Raw genomic sequence first — 11,440 nt, forward strand, 5'->3', positions numbered from 1 at the left:
ATGCTTAGGAATAAGTAGAATCTTTGAATCATAGCAATGTTACTCCCTCATATTTCATTCAAAATGTACTTGAGTTATAATTTCTTCTTTTTTTGACCTCTGAGCCAAGTTATACATTCTTTCATGAGCATTTCATTTGCTCTCTAGACTCATATGTTTAGGCAATTTTCCTCATAGGATTTGGTGATATATAGTGTATTTCTATAATTTACATTATAAATTTTAAATAGTTAAAGTAATTATGCATTTATAATTTATCTGCCACAAATCTATGTACATAAAATAAGCTATGTATGTAAAATAACATTTACCATTTTGCTTTAGTGTCAGATAAATATTATTTTTAATTAAGTGGTTATGAGGTCATAATCAAAACAACAAAATATTCCTTGTGTTTTCAAATGTAATTATGAAATCTAATTATATTAGGAGAGTATTTGCAATGGGGTGGGTACATCATTTTAAAAACTACATTATGTACCCATAATTTAGCATTCTTAAAGGTAGTACAAAATCAGATTTGCTAATCCTTAATAACAACATGAAGAGAAAAATAGGCCACTACTACAAATAGGGCTCACAAAAGTCACGTTAATGATTACTGTTCAGCATATTGCTTCAGCAGAATCCACAACACATTCTCAATAAATAAATAATTCATGTTAAAAAGGAACAGATGTGAAGAGAAATGATCCAGGAATAATAATGATGAATAGTCCTGTTCCAAAGACAGAAAAAAATCATACACTACTAAATATGTCATAAATTGTATGAAAATGAGCCTTCTATGAGTCAGAAAACATTGTTAAAGAAAATATGATATTATTTCCTTTGTTGAATGAAAATATCCATCACACTTTTCTCATTACTCAAAATAGTGAAAATTCAAAAAGGGTGTGCAGCACCAAAGTTTGCTATTCCTTAGTGTGCTTACTAATAAATTTATATTGAAATATTTAGATAAATACTGTATTAATTCACATTACCCACTGATTGGTTGACATAATTTGCTGACTTCAGCAATACTATTGCTTTGTATGGGGGTAATGCATATAGTCAGAGGACAGAATAAAGAAGTTCAATAGCAAACAAGTCTTAGTTATAGCTAATGAGCGACTGCTTACAAAATTAGCAAATGGATTTATGCTGATTGTCACTTTCGAGCTTTTTCTCATTTTATGATGTATTGTCTTATTTTACCTAGGAAAGCATTTGTAGAAAAGAAAGTTGATTGAATTCTTGTCAAGAACAGTAGATGATGTGTATTTCTCAAAACAAGTGACTTTAAATGGAAAAAAAATCTCATTAAATGTGTTTTTAAGCAGAGATTAGTGGATATCTAGGTTTTTCAATGTTCTTCTTAATCTGAAGGAAATCACTAGACAAAATTTCATTCTATTTTAGTGCTAGGATTTACTGCCAGTTCCTAGGTTATATCAGGAAATTCATATCTCTACAGTACAATAGTTTTAATAATTTGATTCTCCTATATAAATGAGAACAAAATTTAATACAGGAATAATGCTTTCTGTTCTTGATGTATCTATATTCCTTTCTGTTTATAAGTGCCTTGCTATTTTAAGCCCATGAACAAATATATTTCAGTCCTATAGCCTTTTAATCTTGAAAATGGAATTTCAAAACATCTAGTAGCTGAAAGCTTCAGGGTACAGATTCATACATAATCTCATAATCCATTGGCAGACACACAGGAATAAAACTGAGCAAAAAATGGTAACAATTATGGTTAGCTTTTTTCATTGCTATTTTGTAATGTGTTTAAGTGAAATTTTTACTCCTGTGCAATACAGATACTTTAGTATAACAAGTAAATAAATAAGCATGTCCACTTTATGCAGAATAACGAAATCATTTTTCTCTCCAAAATAGAATTCGAATATTTTTTATAGGAGTCACAGTGTTGATGCACTCGATGTGTATCCAACAGCCAAAGATGCAGTTACCATCTTACACCTTCTGCTTTTCAACTCTAAGTGTTCACAATAGTTCCTTATCTTAGACCTTAGAGTGGAGCATTCATTTATCCCATGGAATTAACTACAGTTAACCATCTCTCATGGAAAGTTATGAAATAGTTGTACTTAAAATCCGCACCCATTATGAATTCTTATCATTTTGTTTTGAGATCATGTATCATGTTTGTTGTTCTCTGTGGTTTTAATTTTGTCTTCATTGTTATCTTGTCAGCTTTTTAATTTTTAAAATAAGAAAAAATAAAATCCATATAAATCTATATATACATATATATATTTGTATTATTTTACTCATCAATATATCTTTAAACTATTTAATATATAAATATAGGTGACTTAATGAAGTTCATGGGTACATAGTATTCTATACTATAAATATATCATTATAACTACTCCTATGTGATTGGATATTTAGATTCTTTTGAATGTTGTGGTGTAATAAAATGTTGAAATTAAGCTTATTTGTGTGTGCATATATGTGTGTGAATCTTGGCATGGGTATGAAATTATATATTAACAGATTTAAAGAATCTTAAAAGTTTTGATAGTAAAGTGTATATGTTTTTCAGTCTATAAATTCCAACTAGTTCACAGGAATCAAAAATTTTTAATTATTTCTATTTCTATATTTTACTAATATTTCCATGTTTTCAGGTAACACATGATTATTTTCTAAATATTCAAAATTACAGATATGCAGAGCTCGCCAAAACAGTGCAGACATAATTCAGCGGTTCACTATACTAATAAATGTCTGGAAATTAAGGGTCACCATTTTAAGCATCTCTTGTAATTTAGTATTAAAATATTTATACAAGTTTTTCTTTTCCTGAAGGGTGTACACATTTTGTGGCACTCTGTCATAAAGAAAGTTTAGTTGTTATTCTACCACATACTAATAACTACTAATGACACTTCGGTGGAAATCTGTACAGAACTTTTACAGACATGTTTATTAACATGAAATAAAAACCCATTGAAGTTAAGATACACTAAATGAGTATTAATACTACAGCTAGAAGGCTTCTACTGAGATAAACTCAAGTTGTGTTCAGAACCCAGAAAGACTAAATGCACAGACTAAGAATCTGAGGGTTTTTTTTATTCTCATGTGTGATCTCTGCCTCTGAGTGTTGATTCTGCTGATCTTTTTCCTTAGAAAACATCTTTTTCTCTTTTCCAGATCATACCCCCAATATTATTCCTGATATAGTAAATTCCCCTCTGAGAAATTATTTGAAGAAATATGTACACTGGTCAAGGTGGGGTGAAATATTCATGGTTGCCTAGATCCATTAGTTGTGGTTGATATATGAAAGAAATTCAATGATCAGTAAAAAGGCGGTCAGGAATATGAATCTTGAAGATTTTGGTAAAGTGAGATATAACTAAAAAAGGACATTTGTTTTTTTCTAAGAAAAAGTCGACATCTGCCCCCGGTAATTCTATAGTTTTTAACATAGAAATACAGAAATAATGTTGATAAATTTTTTTATCAGTTAACAATATATTCTTAACATGTTTTCATTTCAAATAATATATTTTATATCGTTTTATAAATGACAGTATTTTACTGCATGAATATATCACATTACTTAATCAGTTCTATATTTGGCATTTAGGGTATCTAAATTTACATGTTGTAGATAATATTGTATGCATAGCCATGATTTTTCTTTTAAGATTACTTCATAGACAATGAATTTATAGATCAACGTATATGTTTATTTCTGCATAGTAATTTAGTATCAGCTATTCCCCATCCACCAAATATATTGTGACAGTTTGTTGTTTTACTAGCATTTAATAAAGTACCCTACTGAAGCACCAACAATACTGTAGAAGTCTCTTTTTCTTGAAGGATATATATGATACCGGGAATCAAACCCAGGACCTTGCACTTGCCAGGCAGGTGCTTGTGATGCTGAGCTATATCCCCAGCTGTTAAAGAGCTATGATTAATTAAATAAAAGTAATTAGTCACTGATGTATGCCTTACTTATGTCAGAGATAGCGTTTGTTACAAAAATGTAATCAGATACCTTATCTCATCATCTTTTGCACTGGTTTTATCCGGAGATGTGGTCTTTCATACTACTGATTTAACAACTTGGTCCATATAAATTAAGTCATTTAGAAAAGAGAGTGAAAACAAAAAGTTATATCACTTTTAAAACAGAAACATTATTAATTTGATTTAGTGTTACTTTAATACTTTTTCAATTTTTAAAATATCACTGTCCCAAGTTCATCAAAATACTGTAATGCATTTATTATTTAAGTATCTTGTAAAAAGTATGTGCTGTAAATATATCTATGAGAGATACTTCACTTAGTCTAAAAATCATTAATATTTATATAGCAATTTTCAGCTTTATTGAGGAATAATTGACAAATGCAAGGTGAATATATTTAAAGGGTACATGTAATATTTTGGTACAGTATACATAGTAAAATGATTACCAAAGTCAAGCTAATTAATATATGCATCACTTCACAGTTACCATTTGAATGTGGTAAAAACATCTAAATATCCTCTTTATTAGCAACTTTTCTTGAGACAGGATCTGGCTATGTAGTTTAGACCAGTGTTGAATTCACTATGTAGTCCAGGCTATCCTTGAACTCATGGCAGTCCTCCTGTCTCAACCTCCCCAGTGCTAGGATTACAGGTGTGTGCCACCATTGCTGGATTTTCATAGCAATTTTATACATGTAATACTTTATGATTGTTTTCATGCTGTCCACTATGTCAGCAAAACTTAGCCACCATATGGCTGAAAATATGTACTCTTTCATCAGCACCTTCCTAGCTTCTGTCCCTCACACACTCCCTAGAAATAGTCATTCTGTTCTCTTTTTGAGTTCTACTTCTTTACACTCCACGTATAAAAGAGATTGCATGATATTTATCTTTACTATGCAACGTAGCATACATAATGTCTTCCAGGTTTACCCATGTTTCACAGACAAGAGGATTTCCTTCTTTTTTTGAGGCTTAATGATCTTCTGTTTCTTCCCACTGTCTTCTGTGAATGAAAACTTAGGTTGTTTCTTAGGTATTGTGAATAGTGCTGCAATAAACACAGATATACCTTTTCCAAACTGATTTCATTTCCTTCAGATACACACCCGGAAATAGAATTGCTTTATCACACGGCAGATCTATTTTTCATTTTTTTAGATGAACCTCCATAAAGCTTTCCATAATGGCTGTACGAGGCACATTCCCATCAACCATGTACAAAACTTTCCCTTTCTGCATATTCTTGTCAACAATTCTGATCTGATTTTTTAATAATAGCCATTTCTACAGGTAGAGGTGACATCTCCCTGAGGCTTTACTTTGTATTCCTGTGGGTTACGGATACCAAGTGCCTTTTCATTTTCCTCTTAGTCATTCTCTGTTTTGGAAATAGGCCTGCTCAGCTCTTTTCACCAATTTTTAATCAGACTACTTGTCTTTTGTTATTGAGCTGCATGAGTTATTTATATGCTCTGGATATTAATACTTTATTGAACTTAAGGTGTGCAAATATGTTCTCGCATTCCACTGGTTGCCTTCCCACTGTGTCATTTCCCTTATTCAGCAGAAACATTTTAGATTGATGTAAACTTGTCATAGACTTAGTTGGCTTGGCAAAAAATGGACATCTAGGCATTTTTTCAAATCCTTCCTTGCCTTCTTGAATGTACCATCTGTTTCTTTCTGGGTCCTTCTGAGTGTGTATATAGTTGCTGTGTATAGCTGCTGTGTATAGATCTGTATGAGTGTGATGAGACATTGGTGCTCAAACTACGTCACTGAAGGAAGCTTAGATTTCATTTGCCATTCTTTATTGGAAGTTCAGAAAGTTGCTAGTTGCAACGGTTTGTTTTTGTTTTATCTGTCTAGAATATAAGAACAACTGGAAATACGTAGAGTGAACTGTGCGATCTTTGTCCAGCTTGCCATGCAACCCTACAGAGGCCAGAGAATATATTGTGACTAATTCTGCGCGTACTTGCAGGCAGTTATTGTACTGCTGTGCTTGCTCATACACTTGGGGCAACTTAAGAGGCAGGAGGAAGTCAAGAGTTGTCTTGTTATTGCCATTTACTGCTATACATGGCCACCATCAGAAACTGACCCGATAGTTACGTGTGAGCGTGAGTTTCATAGTGATTGGATTTTTCCTCCTATACTTTTTTTTTTTTTTTTTTAGAGAGAATTGAACTCAGGACCTTGCACTTGCCAACAGGTGCTTATGCCACTGAGCTATATCCTTGGCCCGTGATTGTATTTTTGAATAATGATTTGTGATTCTGAAACATAAAGATTGCCCTAGATTACTTATGGGAAACAATTTAAAAAACAACAAAATGGTGCGATGTTTTTACTTCATTGCACAGTCAGGCAAACACCTGAAAACAGACTTGGTCCATCACTCAGATGTTTTAAGGTTTCCTGGAAAGTTATGAATGTTTGTGTGTCTGCTGACCATGTGAGATAAAATATTAAGGAACACGGGAGTCACCCCTGACTTCCATATTTTATGTAAGACTTGTTTAAAGAAATAACACTCTCACTACATGAGCTTCTGATGGTTTTTACAGCTACATCTTAATTCAAAGAACCTGATTGTCTGATTTGATTTAAATGCTAGTTTCAATTTGCCATGGAAACAAATGAGAAGGAAAGGACATTTTGAGGTCACTTTGGATGATCAATGCAGAAACTGAAGGAAGTGAATCACAAGAGCTCCTCTCCCTAAAATATGCACAGTTTAAGTTAAAGTAAAATTAAAATAATATCACATTCAAGACTTTCATTTCTTCATCTGTGCATGATTTAATCATTTTACTAAATATATATTGCACCCCAATATTTGTTTTAATCATATTCTATTCTTTGGATGTTATATTTATGCCTGTTTTATTAAATCAACCTTTCTAGTGTAGCTGCTTTCTTTACTTTGCAGTTTTGAACTTCAAAGGTTTGCGCTTTTGAGATTTTATGGCATCATTTGATTAGATAACTGGTGTGTGTTTTATGTGTTCCTTCTTTAGCATTCCTCATATTATAATTTTAATTAGTTAAGTTTGTTGGTATATTTTAGAAATATATGATGATAATATTCATCATAGCAAATTTATACCTGTACCTTATAGCTCTTAATTCTTTTTTTATTCCATTCCCATCCCTTCAATCTCTCTTCCCCTCCTTATTAACCAAGCTCTGTTTCCATTTTATCCTCATATAGTATCAAACTAATAATGCTGGGCTTCGAAAAACTAGTCGATTGTTTTGTTTTGCTTTTTGTTTTTGGTACCAGAAATTGAACTCAGGACCTTGCACTTGCCAGGCAGGCACTTGTGCCACTGAGCTATGTCCCTGTCCTGTCAATTGCTTTGTGTATGATGCATTAGTTCACTCTTCATAGTTTGGACAAATGATATTATTATACTATACATTATTTACTTTCTCTTTTTATTAATTATAAGTAGTTTTTTGAGTTTTATTTATGTTGATGTATACACGACTGGTTCATACATTTTATGGAAGAGTATTCCAAACTGCAATTTACTTTACAATTTTCCTGTTGTTGCAGTTTTGGAATGGTTCTAGTTTGGGAGTATTGCAACGGAGGATGTTATTTATACTCACGTACAGCTCTTCACTTGGTGCACTTTCCTCTTGAGCAAATATCAGGGAGTACTTGTGGAGCATAACAAAACTGTCATGCCTGGTTCCCTCATTTATATTTACTTCTGTTGTCATTATCCTTCTGCTTGAGGCTTTTTTTACACATTTTACAGTGAACAGAAATCCTTTTGATTCACTTTTTCATTTTCATTTCTTTCAACGTCATTGTTTTAATTTCCTTTGTGAAAAAATGTTTGTGAAGGGTATGTATATATTTTCTTTCAATACAGTACTTTGAAGATATTTTTCTACTTTTCTCACATTTGTCTTGTTTCTGACAAAAATCATTTTGATCTTTGTCTTATATGTGCAATCTTTTCTCACTGTGATTACTTTAAAATACTCTCTTTATAGCCAGTTCTGAGCACTTTTAATTTGTTGAACTTGGTGCTGCTTTTGTATTTGTGAATGAGGTACACTGAGAAGGCTTGTGTTTTAATCCATGACAACCTATTTTCTTCCCTTTTCTGTGTCAGTAAAATTCATCTTGCAGTATCATAAATGTCTATTTATATCCACTAACAGTTTATTGCTTTTTGTACATCTGTCTGTTTAATCACTGGTTGAGAAATGTGGAAATTTAGTTTTTTGACATTCATTCTCCTGATTCTTCTGTGACTTCTCCGCTAATCTATTCTCTTTTGTACATGAATTTGCCTCTTTTCCTTCTCTTCTCATCAAGACCGTTCTTTGTGATCTCAGCTCTTTTCTTTCTTTGAATGTCACTCAGGTACTGTTTCCCACCTCCGGCGCACATAGCCAATGTCTGCTGCACACTTCCACTTGACTCACAACATCTTCCTGATACCCTGTGATCTCCCCAGACTTTTCCCGTACCACACTGCCATCCTATTAATTTAACTGCTTCTCTAATGTTTTCTGTTTCTGGGTGCTGAGTTAATGTCTATAATTACCTTGTGAACTTAGTTATCCATGATGGCCTTGCTCATTGACCTACTTCATTTAATGTACCTAAAAGACCCTTACATCTCTGTACTAATTCCCAGTTCTGACCTCTCTTGGATAACACTCTATGTGGCTGTCTGTAGTCTGTAAGTGGCCATGAATACACTTCTACTTTGCTATATCTATCATTATTACTGCACAGAATAAGAATTAATTCTTATTTCCATCAAATTCACTATATGTAATAAAGTACAGGTTTTGCAAAAATTGTAATTAGAGGAATGGCAGCCATAATAGATGCTATTTCTATATAGTGTAAATATTGACAGGCACACACACAACTATGTGTGGATTAAAGTCCTCAGGATATATGTACTTTGATAAACTAGCAAAATATTACATAAGTTCTCAAAATTTTGAACATTTATATCATCTAATGGTTACTAGGTTTTCAATGGGATTTGGCCATTTTATTCTCATGTGTAAAGTTTTTTTTCTGTTTAATGTCTTTTGACTAATTTTATCATGTTCAAAAAAGCATTTTATCACAATTAAAAACCGTACAATTGTGCATAAATTCACCATGCATAATTGTATATATTGCAACAAAAGGTATGTCAATTACATTTTTATTCTAAGTTATGTGCTAATGAGTTTCAATGTTTTATAGGTTTTTTTATACAAAGAATTGGTATGAAGTGGTCCATAAACAGATATGAACAAAGATCAATTTAATTCAGGATAAACAGCTGTTTTATTCTTTAAATATATACATTTTTGAATTGTTGAGTTAGTGAAAATAAAGCGAAAAGTTTTGAGGGACAGTAAGAGTATAAGTCAAATGATATGAGAAATTCTTGAAAAGTAGAGAATCGACCACTAAGTGTCTTGAGTGTGAAATACACAGAGACAGTTCTGAAGGGTGTAGTTCAATGGAGTTGTAGAAAGTCTACTGAAGTAGATGGGAGTATAAATCACAGAGCATGTGTGTGACAGTATCATAGTTGTCTACACCTTCATGGCAGATACCTCCTTCAGGATGGATGGTTAACAGCACAAGGATATGTGAGAATGCCACTAGATCACAATCCATATGAAAGAGATAAAATTTCCTTATAAGAATCACAGGATATAAAAGGCTATTTCAAAGTACTCCTCTTCCTAGTACACATGAATGCACATTTAGGCTTTGTAAATGTTTTGAAAAAATGCAATATAACTATAGTATTATAAAGTGAATTAACAACATATTTAGATATAGTGTCTTATAGGGGAGAAAGCCTTACTGTATTTTTCTCAATAAAATATGAGAAGGCATAGCTTCTTTAAGACAATAAAAAGGTACAAAAGACAATCAAATCTCTTATATAGAAGGCTTAATCTCTATCATTGCAAAAACAGAGCATAACTAAACAAATTGTTTAATATAAGTACAGTATCTTATTTTATGAATACCAAATAATTTACATACAAAAGTGTCTTGTGATGTTCACTATTTATTTTCTTACCTCTTTTTGACATAAAAATCCCTCCTGCATAAGGAAACAGCACCTGTAGCAATGGTATGCAGATTACCTTGTAAAAAACCTGTGATAAAACTGCTATATAATAGAAGGTAAATGATTATATGGTCATTATAAAAATAAACTTATTCCTATTTTCTGACCATATATATATTGGAATATTGTATTTCAGGTAGTTATTTTAGGCATTTATAAAATCAATAAGGGAAACACTAGCTTAAACAACAAAATATTTTTTTTATTTTAAAGAGAAAAAATAAAAATAAAAGTTTCAAAACAGTTAGTAAAAGAGTTACAACAGTTAACACATTGCATATTGGTGCCTTCATAGTAGTTATTCAAAATACAACACAAATGCATGATACCTTTCCCAAACAATATTACCAAACCTTTCTTTTCACTGAACCAAGAGAAACTATCTGTATAACTATTTTAATTATCTTGTGTAAAAATATGATTTTTCTTTTTCCCTTCCTTCTTTTCCCCTTTCCACCATTACAGTTTGTCTTCTCTTTTGAACAGTTTCTTCCCCAGTTACAATATCTGTTATACATTTTGGACCTTAGTTACTCATTCAGTTTCTCACACTAGTTAGACACTGTGATGTTTACATATATAGATCCAATTTATTTCACTTATGAGTATGCTCTTGAGTTGCATTCATTTGCCTATGAAAGTCTCCACTTTGTCCTTCTTCATGCCTGAGCAGTACTCCATTATATTAAAAAACCACGTATTTTTAATCCATTCCTCAATTGATGGGCATTTGGGTTGTTTCCAAGATTAAGCTACTTCAACCCGAGCTGCTATAAAAATGGGTGCACATATATCAGAGTGGTATGACGTTTTTAATTATTTTGGAAAGATATCGAGAAGGGGAATAGCTGGCTAGAATGGGACTTCAATTCCTACTTTTTAAAGGAATCTCCACAATGATACCCACAGTGGTTGCAGCAGTCTACACTCCCACCAACAGTGGAGAAGGGCTCCTTGTTCCCCACAGCCCCACCAGCACTACCGGTTGATTCCTTGTTGATAGCCATTCTTCCTGGGGTGAGATGGACTCTCAGTGTTGTTTTAATTTGCACCTCTCAAATAACAAATGATGTTGAACCTTTTTTATGTACTTATTTGACATTTGTATTTCTTCATCTGAAAAGTGTATATTTATCTCAGGTGTACATTTTTGGATTGAATCTTTGAATTCGGGGATCTGATATTTTTCAATTTTTATATGTTCTAGGTATAAATCCTTTGTCTTAAGGACAACTGGCTGTATATTTTGCCACTCTGTAGACTGTGTTTTTGCTCTGTTGATGAAAAATGATCAA

The sequence above is a fragment of the Chinchilla lanigera genome, unplaced genomic scaffold (assembly GCF_000276665.1).
Source record: "Chinchilla lanigera isolate Chin_1 unplaced genomic scaffold, ChiLan1.0 scaffold00008, whole genome shotgun sequence".
NCBI lineage: Eukaryota > Metazoa > Chordata > Mammalia > Rodentia > Chinchillidae > Chinchilla > Chinchilla lanigera.